This window comes from Hakea prostrata, chromosome 8 (assembly GCF_041222555.1).
Source record: "Hakea prostrata isolate BN-2017 chromosome 8, UWA_Hpros_2, whole genome shotgun sequence".
Classification (NCBI taxonomy): domain Eukaryota; kingdom Viridiplantae; phylum Streptophyta; class Magnoliopsida; order Proteales; family Proteaceae; genus Hakea; species Hakea prostrata.
In genome coordinates this window covers 26,826,428-26,834,837 of record NC_142607.1, presented here as the reverse complement: position 1 = coordinate 26,834,837, position 8,410 = coordinate 26,826,428, and the positions used below count along the sequence as shown (strand labels likewise).

Here is an 8,410-nt window from a genome sequence, read left to right as displayed (position 1 = left end):
CGACTGGGTAGTCGACCAATCAATTGACCAATGGACCCAGTGAACTCATTTTGTGTTGGACTTTTGGAAAATGTGAATTTTGTCCTATGATTTGTTGTTGGATGACTAAATGGATATATCTAAGCATGATTTAAGTTTTCAAATCATTTGGACTTGTGGATTATGTTGAAACTTCGAAATTTGGTATTCTGACGTTCTCAGTTTTTGCAGAATGGTTACTCTGAGAAGTGGACATGGGGAATCTAGTGGTCATGGTCGTGGTGAGATACCTGAAGATGGTCATGATCAGCGTACTAATACTGGTGATCAGGGTACCCATGACATACCCGGTGCCCCGAATGTTGGAAGTTTTCGTGATATTGCCAATATTATGGGTAATATGATGGAGCAGCAAGCAGCCTAGTTCAACCAAATGATGACCGGTTTCATGACTCTGCATAATGAGATTCGTGCAGGTGTTAATGGAAATCTTCATACTGTTGTCCCGAATGCGGGAGGTTTAGCTGGAACTCCTCATACTCGTCTGATGGAAAGTTTTCTGAAGATGCAAGTGCTAGGACAATGAATGCGAATCCAAGGCCATTGGTTCAGAAGCCCCCTGTTGCGGCTACTTCAGTAGGACCTAGCAACCCTGTTTGTTTTTACTGTAAGCAGACTGGTCATTTTGCTTGTGAATGTCCGAAGAAGCCTGTCCAGTAGCTTGCCGCAGTGGTGAAGAGTGCCCCTGCTCCTCCCTCTGGTAGAGTGTTCAGTATTTCCAGTACTGAACAGGATCCGAGCCATGAAGTGATTACAGGTACATTGTTAGTCGCTTCTATTCCTGCATTTGTTTTATTTGATACGGGTGCATCTCATTCGTTCATATCATCTGCATTTATCAAGAAGACTGATCTAATCCCTGAGAAATTGTCTAGTTGTTTATTGATTAGTACACCTACTGGTCCTATTGTGAAACTAGATAAAGGGTTAGTTAAATGTCCTGTGTTGATTAGTGAGATGAACTTGGAAGCCAATTTGATACTTCTTGAGATGAAGGACTTTGACGTTATTTTGGGAATTGACTGGTTGAGAGTCCACAAAGTTGTGTTTCTTTGTTCCTCAAGGAAGATCAAGTTCCATGTTTGTGGAAGTCCGGTTTTTGAATTTCAAGGTGAGAAAAGAAGAGTTTGTAGGAAGATACTGTCCACACTGATGCAAATCTATGCCCTTGTAGATGATGCTTCATCTAAAGGCAAGAGTAAAGTGGAGAAAAGAATTGACGAAGTCAAAATTGTCTGTGACTTTGTTGATGTCTTCCCTGATGATCTATTGGGAGTGCCTCCAAATAGGGATGTTGAGTTTTCTATTGATCTCATCCCTGGTGCCGCTCCGGTATCTAAGGCTCCGTATAGGATGGCTCCTACTCGAGCTAAAGGAGTTGCAAAGCCAGTTGAATGAGCTCATTGATAGAGGTTTCGTACAACCTAGTGTGTCACCTTGGGGAGCTCCGGTCTTGTTTGTCAAGAAGAAGGATGGTAGTATGCGTCTGTGCATTGATTACCGTGAGTTGAATAAGCTGACTATCAAGAATAGATACCCACTGCCCAGAATTGATGATCTTTTTTATCAGTTGAAGGGTGCTGCCGTGTCCTAAAAAATTGATTTAAGATCTGGATATCACCAGTTGAAAATGAAGCCTAGTGATATTTTCAAGACAGCTTTTCGAACAAGGTATGGCCACTTTGAGTTCTGAGTCATGCCTTTCGGATTGACTAATGCTCTGCCGGTGTTCATGGACCTCATGAACAGAGTCTTTCACGATGGGCTTGATAAGTTTGTGATTGTCTTCATTGACGATATACTGATTTATTCGAAGAGTGAAGAAGAGCATGCAAGGCATCTAGATTTCACTTTGCAAAGACTGTGAGAAAAGAAGCTTTATGCTAAGTTTAGCAAGTGTGATTTCTGGCTCAAGAGTGTAGTATTCCTCGGCCATGTGGTTTTTGCTGAAGGTATTCGTGTTGATCCATAGAAAGTCAAAGCTGTGGCTGATTGGGAAAGACCGAAGATGGTGACGGAAATAAGAAGTTTCCTTGGATTGGCGGGTTACTACAGAAGGTTTATTGAGAACTTTTCTCGGTTGGCTGCTCCTATGACTAAGCTAACCAGGAAAGAAGAGAAGTTTGTTTGGTCTAACGCTTGTGAGAAGAACTTTCGAGAGTTGAAGGATAGATTGACAAGTGCCCCGGTTTTAACTATACCTGATAGTTCCGGTGGTCTAACAGTCTACACTGATGCGTCAATGATCGGTTTGGGTTGTGTACTGATGCAACATGGTAAGGTTGTAGCCTATGCTTCTTGACAATTGAATGATTATGAGCGGAATTACCCCACTCATGATTTAGAGCTTGCCACGGTGGTTTTTGCTTTAAAGATTTGGAGACATTACCTCTATGGTGAGAAGATTGCCATTTTCACGGATCATAAGAGTTTGAAGTACTTCTTTACCCAAAAGGAGTTGAACATGAGGCAAAGAAGATGGTTGGAATTGATTTTGGATTATGATTGTGATATTCAGTATCACCCTGGGAAGGCAAATGTTGTTGCGAATGCTCTTAGTAGGAAGATTCAGAAGAAGACTTTGGATTTGAATACTTTGAGTCTACCATTGTTGTCTTCTATTAAGAATTTTGATTTGGAAGTTGTCCCTGAGAATTCTGATTTTGTTCTTTCTGTCATGACGGCAAGATCTGGTATTAGAGATAAGATTGTTGGTCTGCAGTATTCTGATCAAGAACTTAAGGATAAGTTAGAGAAGATTTCTTTGAATCCTAAGTCGGACCCCGACTTTGGTATATCCATGGATGGTGCTTTATTGTTTAGATCTAGATTGTGTGTGCCAGCAAATGATGAAGTTAAGGAGGAAATATTGAAGGAAGCACACTAGTCGATCTTTACTGTACACCCTGGAAGCACCAAGATGTACAAGGACTTGAAGGAACATTTTTGGTGGATTGGTTTGAAGGCTGATGTTGATGATTTTGTTGCCAAGTGTGAGACTTGCCAGCGTGTGAAGGCTGTTCATCAAACTCCATCTGGATTACTTCAGCCCCTTCCTGTTCCTAGTTGGAAGTGGGAAGATGTCTCTATGGACTTCGTGACTAGCTTGCCTCGGACAAGGAAAGGCAATGACACTGTGAGGGTGATTGTTGATAGGTTGACCAAATCAGCCCATTTCATTCCTATGAAGACCACTCATACTCTGGATAAGCTAGCAAGGCTTTATGTGGATAATGTGGTTCGTCTGCATGGTGTGCCAATGAGTATTGTTTCTGATCATGATCCTAGGTTCACCTCAAGGTTTTGGAACAGTTTGAAGAAGGCCTTGGGAACCCAATTGAATTTGAGTACAGCTCATCATCCGCAGTCCGATGGACAATCTGAGCGAACAATTCAGACTTTGGAAGATATGCTCAGATCTTGTGTGGTGGATATGGGTGGAAATTGGGATGAACACTTAGCTTTGGTTGAGTTTGCCTATAACAATAGTTATCAAGCAACAATAGGCATGGCTTTAAGGCTTTGTATGGAAATACTTGCAAGACACCATTGTACTGGACTGAGACTGGTGAAAGAAAAGTCTTAGGTCCTGAGATGATTGAATCTACGAGCGCAATGGTCGATATGATAAGAGAAAGGATTAAGTCTGCCCAGTCTAGGCAGAAATCTTATGCTGATAAGAGAAGGACCGATTTGGAATTTCAAGTTGGAGAGAAAGTTTTCTTGAAGGTTTCACCAATGAAGGGCGTGATGAGATTCAATGTTAAAGGAAAACTGAGCCCCCGTTTCATTGGACCTTTTGAGATTTTGGAGAAGGTTGGACCTGTTGCGTATCGATTGGCATTACCTCCGTCTATTGCTGCTGTGCATAATGTGTTTCATGTTTCGATGCTCCAGAAATATATAGAGAATCCAGAACACATTATACAGCAAGCACCTGAAAGACTTAGTGTTGATCTCACCTATGATGAAGAACCAACCGAAATTTTGGATAAGAAGGACAAGCAATTGCGGAATCGCACCATCCCTTTGGTAAAGATTCGTTGGAAGAACCATACCCCTGAAGAAGCTTCTTGGGAGAAGGAAGAAGATATGAAGGAGAAGTTTCCTCACCTCTTTGGAAGCACAGGTACGCTTTCAATTTCAAGGACGAAATTTCTTTAAGGGGGGAGAATGTGAAACCCAGCCCTAACCTTGACCCAGAAACCCTGTTGTTTGTAGGAACAGTAACCCGAAGTAAGGCAAGAAGTCAGCTTTGGGCCATTTTAGTAGAAGACTTGATGGCTGGAGTAGAATCCTTGAGTGTGGATGTCAATATCCCTTCTATGGAAACTGCACGCTGATGAAGATTTGATTAGTTGATGGACTTGGAGTGCTCTCTGTATTGGTTCGAAGGCCTTTCTACCTACTAGGTATGTCACTTTAGGTGTGTGCAAAACCCCTTGATGTTTGGACTTGATCTGAGCCTTCAATTCCCTGTTTTGAAGTTGCTGTTCTGATTGGTCGACTGGACCAGTCAACCAATTGATTCTGTTTTTGAAATTTAGGTCGTGGCTACTCTATTTAAGTTTAGTCTCGGGAATACTCCGCCTCATGATAAGCATGCATTTACCATTATTTATTTGATTTAATTTCCTATACTTATTTAATTAAAGAGAGCTAATTGAGTATTTTGGTGTATTTTTCAGGAATAAGGAGATTTTGGGTATTAGAGATAATATGGAGTAAAGTTGGCAAATCTATTAGATATTGGTGGATTTTAAATCATGGCATTCAATCTTGCTGCTCAAGAAATCATGAAAAGTGAGATCTTAGCCAAATTGGAAATAGGTGGAGGTTTAAGGAACAAAATTGGTAATAAATTTGAAAATCGGGTAAACAGACCTACCTTCAGTATTTTGGGCATATCTCTCTTGTATGACCTTGGATTTCGATGATTCAAGATGCTATGAAACGATATTGAAAAAATATCTACAACTTTCCAGTTTTGAGTTTTTCCAAATTTCGAAAGAATAAAGGTCAAATTGATGGGTAAAGAGAGGGGATTCATTGTGTGCGGGAGACATAAAAGAGAAGCCAACCACAGAAAGGAAGACGGCGAATGCGGCTCTGATCTCTCTCATTGCTGAAGAAGAAGACCACATCACTCTCTCTCTCTCTCTCCCCCTATGTTTCATCTTTATTTTTCTTATGAACTTTATGATAATGAGTAGCTAGTTCCTTTTCTTTGGGATGTAGATGAACCATGCTTATTTCATTAATTTGATTGTTCTATATCTTCTAGTTGATTGTGTTTGAGTTTGGCCAAAGATGTTCTATAGCTCAGCGAACTAAGCGTGCCAAGCTTCCGCGAAGGACGATAGTCTTGCGAAGATAGGGCATATCTAGGAAGACCATCCCCAATTTGCTTTGAAGTGTAGAGTTATATCGGTTAGGGAAAAGCATTGGGGATTCGAAATCCCAAAGATCTTCACATATTCATAGTATAAGTTTTTACATTAATTAATAGATTTAGTTTGTTGAATTCAATCTCAGTAACTTAGCCTTTTAGTTCCCCATAGTTCGACCCCGTACTTTCTGCTTGCTAGATTAGTACAGGATTTTATTTTTGATTGGTTAGCGACACGATCAAATTTTGGCGCCGTTGCCGGGGAACCAAAGCACGGTTGCTAGGATTGATTTTTGTCAGTTAGGCATAATTTTTAGAGTAATTTTAGTGTTTTTAATTTTTAATTTTTCTTTGCTTATTTAATTAATCTCTTTTTCTTTTGTTTTGTAGGTAACTGCAAGAGTAGCGATTCGATAATTAGTTTAGGTTGTTATCTTTTCTTTCTTAGATATAATTGTATTTAGGACTTTTCAATTGTAATATTTGCATTAGATTGGGTTGTTTAGGTTAATTTTAAAAATCCCCATCCCTCAGATCCCACATGTGTAACTTTTGTTCGAAAGATCACGTGGATTGCGCTTCAGGTAAGTCCTAAACTCTCCCTTTTGCTATAGTTATTTTCTTTTAATTTTCCTTATTTAGCTTATTCTTTTTTTTATTCTCCTGTGTGTATGCATGGTCGTCGGTCCCTAAACCCTGAGTTGACTCCACTTGACTTAGAGTTAGAAGAGACTTTGGCCAACCTTAGAAGGCAAAGAACCATGGCAAACTATGAGCCTCCAATAAGGCCCTTGAGTGAGCATTTCATTCCTACGATATACACTCCAGTTTCTTATATTAAGTTGCCTAACATAGAGGCAGCTCAATATGAGATCAAATCTAGTGTGATTCAAATGCTACCATCCTTTTATGGACTTGCCAATGAAGAGCCTTATAAGCACTTAGATGAGTTTTTAGAGGTGTCCTCCACGGTTAAAATTCAAAACCTCTCAGTTGATGGTTTAAGGTTACTTCTTTTTCCATTCTCCCTTAAAGATAAAGCTAAGCATTGGCTTCATTTTTTAGACAATGTTAAAATTTCCACTTGGGTAGAAATGCAACAGGAGTTCCTTAAAAAGTTCTTCCCCATTGGCCGTACCAATAGCATTAGGAGAGCGATAACGAGTTTCTCCCAACAAGAAAGAGAACAATTTCATGAGGCTTGGGAAAGACTAAAAGAATTACTTAGAAAGTGCCCCCACCATGCTATTCCTAAATGGCAATTGGTTCAATGTTTTTATGATGGCCTTAGAGACCGACATAGGCAAATGCTTGATTCTTCTTCTGGTGGGACTTTCATGCACAAGAATGAGAATGAAGCATGGGAACTTTTTGAGACCCTTAGTGAAAACTCCCAACACCATGCTTCAGCAGCTAGGACTGAGATTCCATCCATTGGGCAACCAAAGAGGAGCGGTCTCTATGAGATAAATCCTACCATTGAGATGAGCACTAAGGTTGACTTGCTATCAAAGAAATTGGAACATCTCTTGTCATTAGAACAACAAACCCCATCTCCACTTCCTACAAGTTTCTCTCCACCTAATCAGATTGCAGCATGTGCTTTATGTTCTAGCCTATCCCATCATGTCACTGATTGCTATTTGGCTACACAATACCGTGAGTTTGTTAAGGAGCATACACATTTGGCCCAAGGAGTTTCTAAATTTGGCAATGACCCGTATTCCAATACCTATAACCCAGGATGGCGAAACCACCCCAATTTTTCATGGCGAAACTCAATGCCCAATCCCTCTAATCAAATACCTTATAGGCCACCTCCATTTAATATGCACCAAAATGCCTATAGGAATGAGCAACCGTCATCTTCACAACCCTCACATAATTCATCATTTGAGGATAAGGTACTAAAAGCACTTAGTGAATTAGAGCAAAACACTCAATTGTTGCATTCCCATTCTCAGTCCATTAACAAATTGGAAACTCAACTTGGTCAACTAGCTGATGCCATCAGTAGGAGGGAGGTTGGTCAGTTACCTAGTCAACCAATAGGTAACCCTAATCATCAAATTGGGTCTAGGAAAGAACAAGTCCAAGCAGTCTCGGTTGTGACACGCAGTGAGAATGAATATTATGCACCTTTTTCTACTCCTAAGCCATTGCCCATTGATCTTGAGAGTCAAGAGGAGGTTGATTTGACCCATGAGACTTGCGATGATGCACACAAGCTTAGTAAAGAAACACCACCTATGAGTATTCCCCATCAATTTCCTTGTAAGGGGTTGCACATTCCGATTGTAGAGGGTCCTACTCCTAAATCTTACACTCCCAAAGCCCCCTTCCCTGAAGCTCTTGAGTCCTCAATTCCAGATTCTAGAAATAATGCTAAGATGCAGGAGATGATTGATTTATTCCAACAAGTTCGTATCAATCTCCCACTATTAGATGTTATCAAGCAAGTCCCAGCTTATGCTAAGTTACTAAAAGATTTGTGCACCCAAAAGCGTAAGTTGAAGACTCAAACACCTAAAACTGTGCACCTAACTGAATTAGTCAGCTCGGTAATTTCCAACCAACTGCCCCCTAAACTTAAAGATCCAGGTACACCTTTAATTTCATGTGTTATTGGAGATTTATCCATAAGTAAAGCATTGCTTGGTTTGGGAGCCAGTGTGAATATTTTACCCGGTTCAGTTTATGATAGGTTTGGTCTAGGAGATTTGAAATCCAGTGATGTGATTCTACAATTGGCAGACCGTTCAATCAAACGACCCCGTGGGCTACTTGAAAACGTTTTGGTAAAGGTTGAGGATCTATATTTTCCTGTTGATTTTTTGATCCTAGATATGGACAATACAACTACCAATAAGTTACCACCGGTCATTCTTGGACGACCCTTTTTAGCCACTTCAAATGCTTGCATCAATTGTAGATCGGGTGTCATGGACATATCATTTGGCAATAAGAAACTTAGAGTCAACA

General features: G+C 40.3%; 1 non-coding gene across 1 annotated transcript; it reads right to left on the bottom strand.

Moving 5' to 3' along the window:
- Nucleotides 1-6,570: 6,570 nt before the first annotated feature.
- Nucleotides 6,571-6,677, bottom strand: LOC149007477 (small nucleolar RNA R71). The gene has a single exon (XR_016175362.1). It is a non-coding gene; the product is annotated as a small nucleolar RNA R71 (small nucleolar RNA).
- Nucleotides 6,678-8,410: the final 1,733 nt, after the last annotated feature.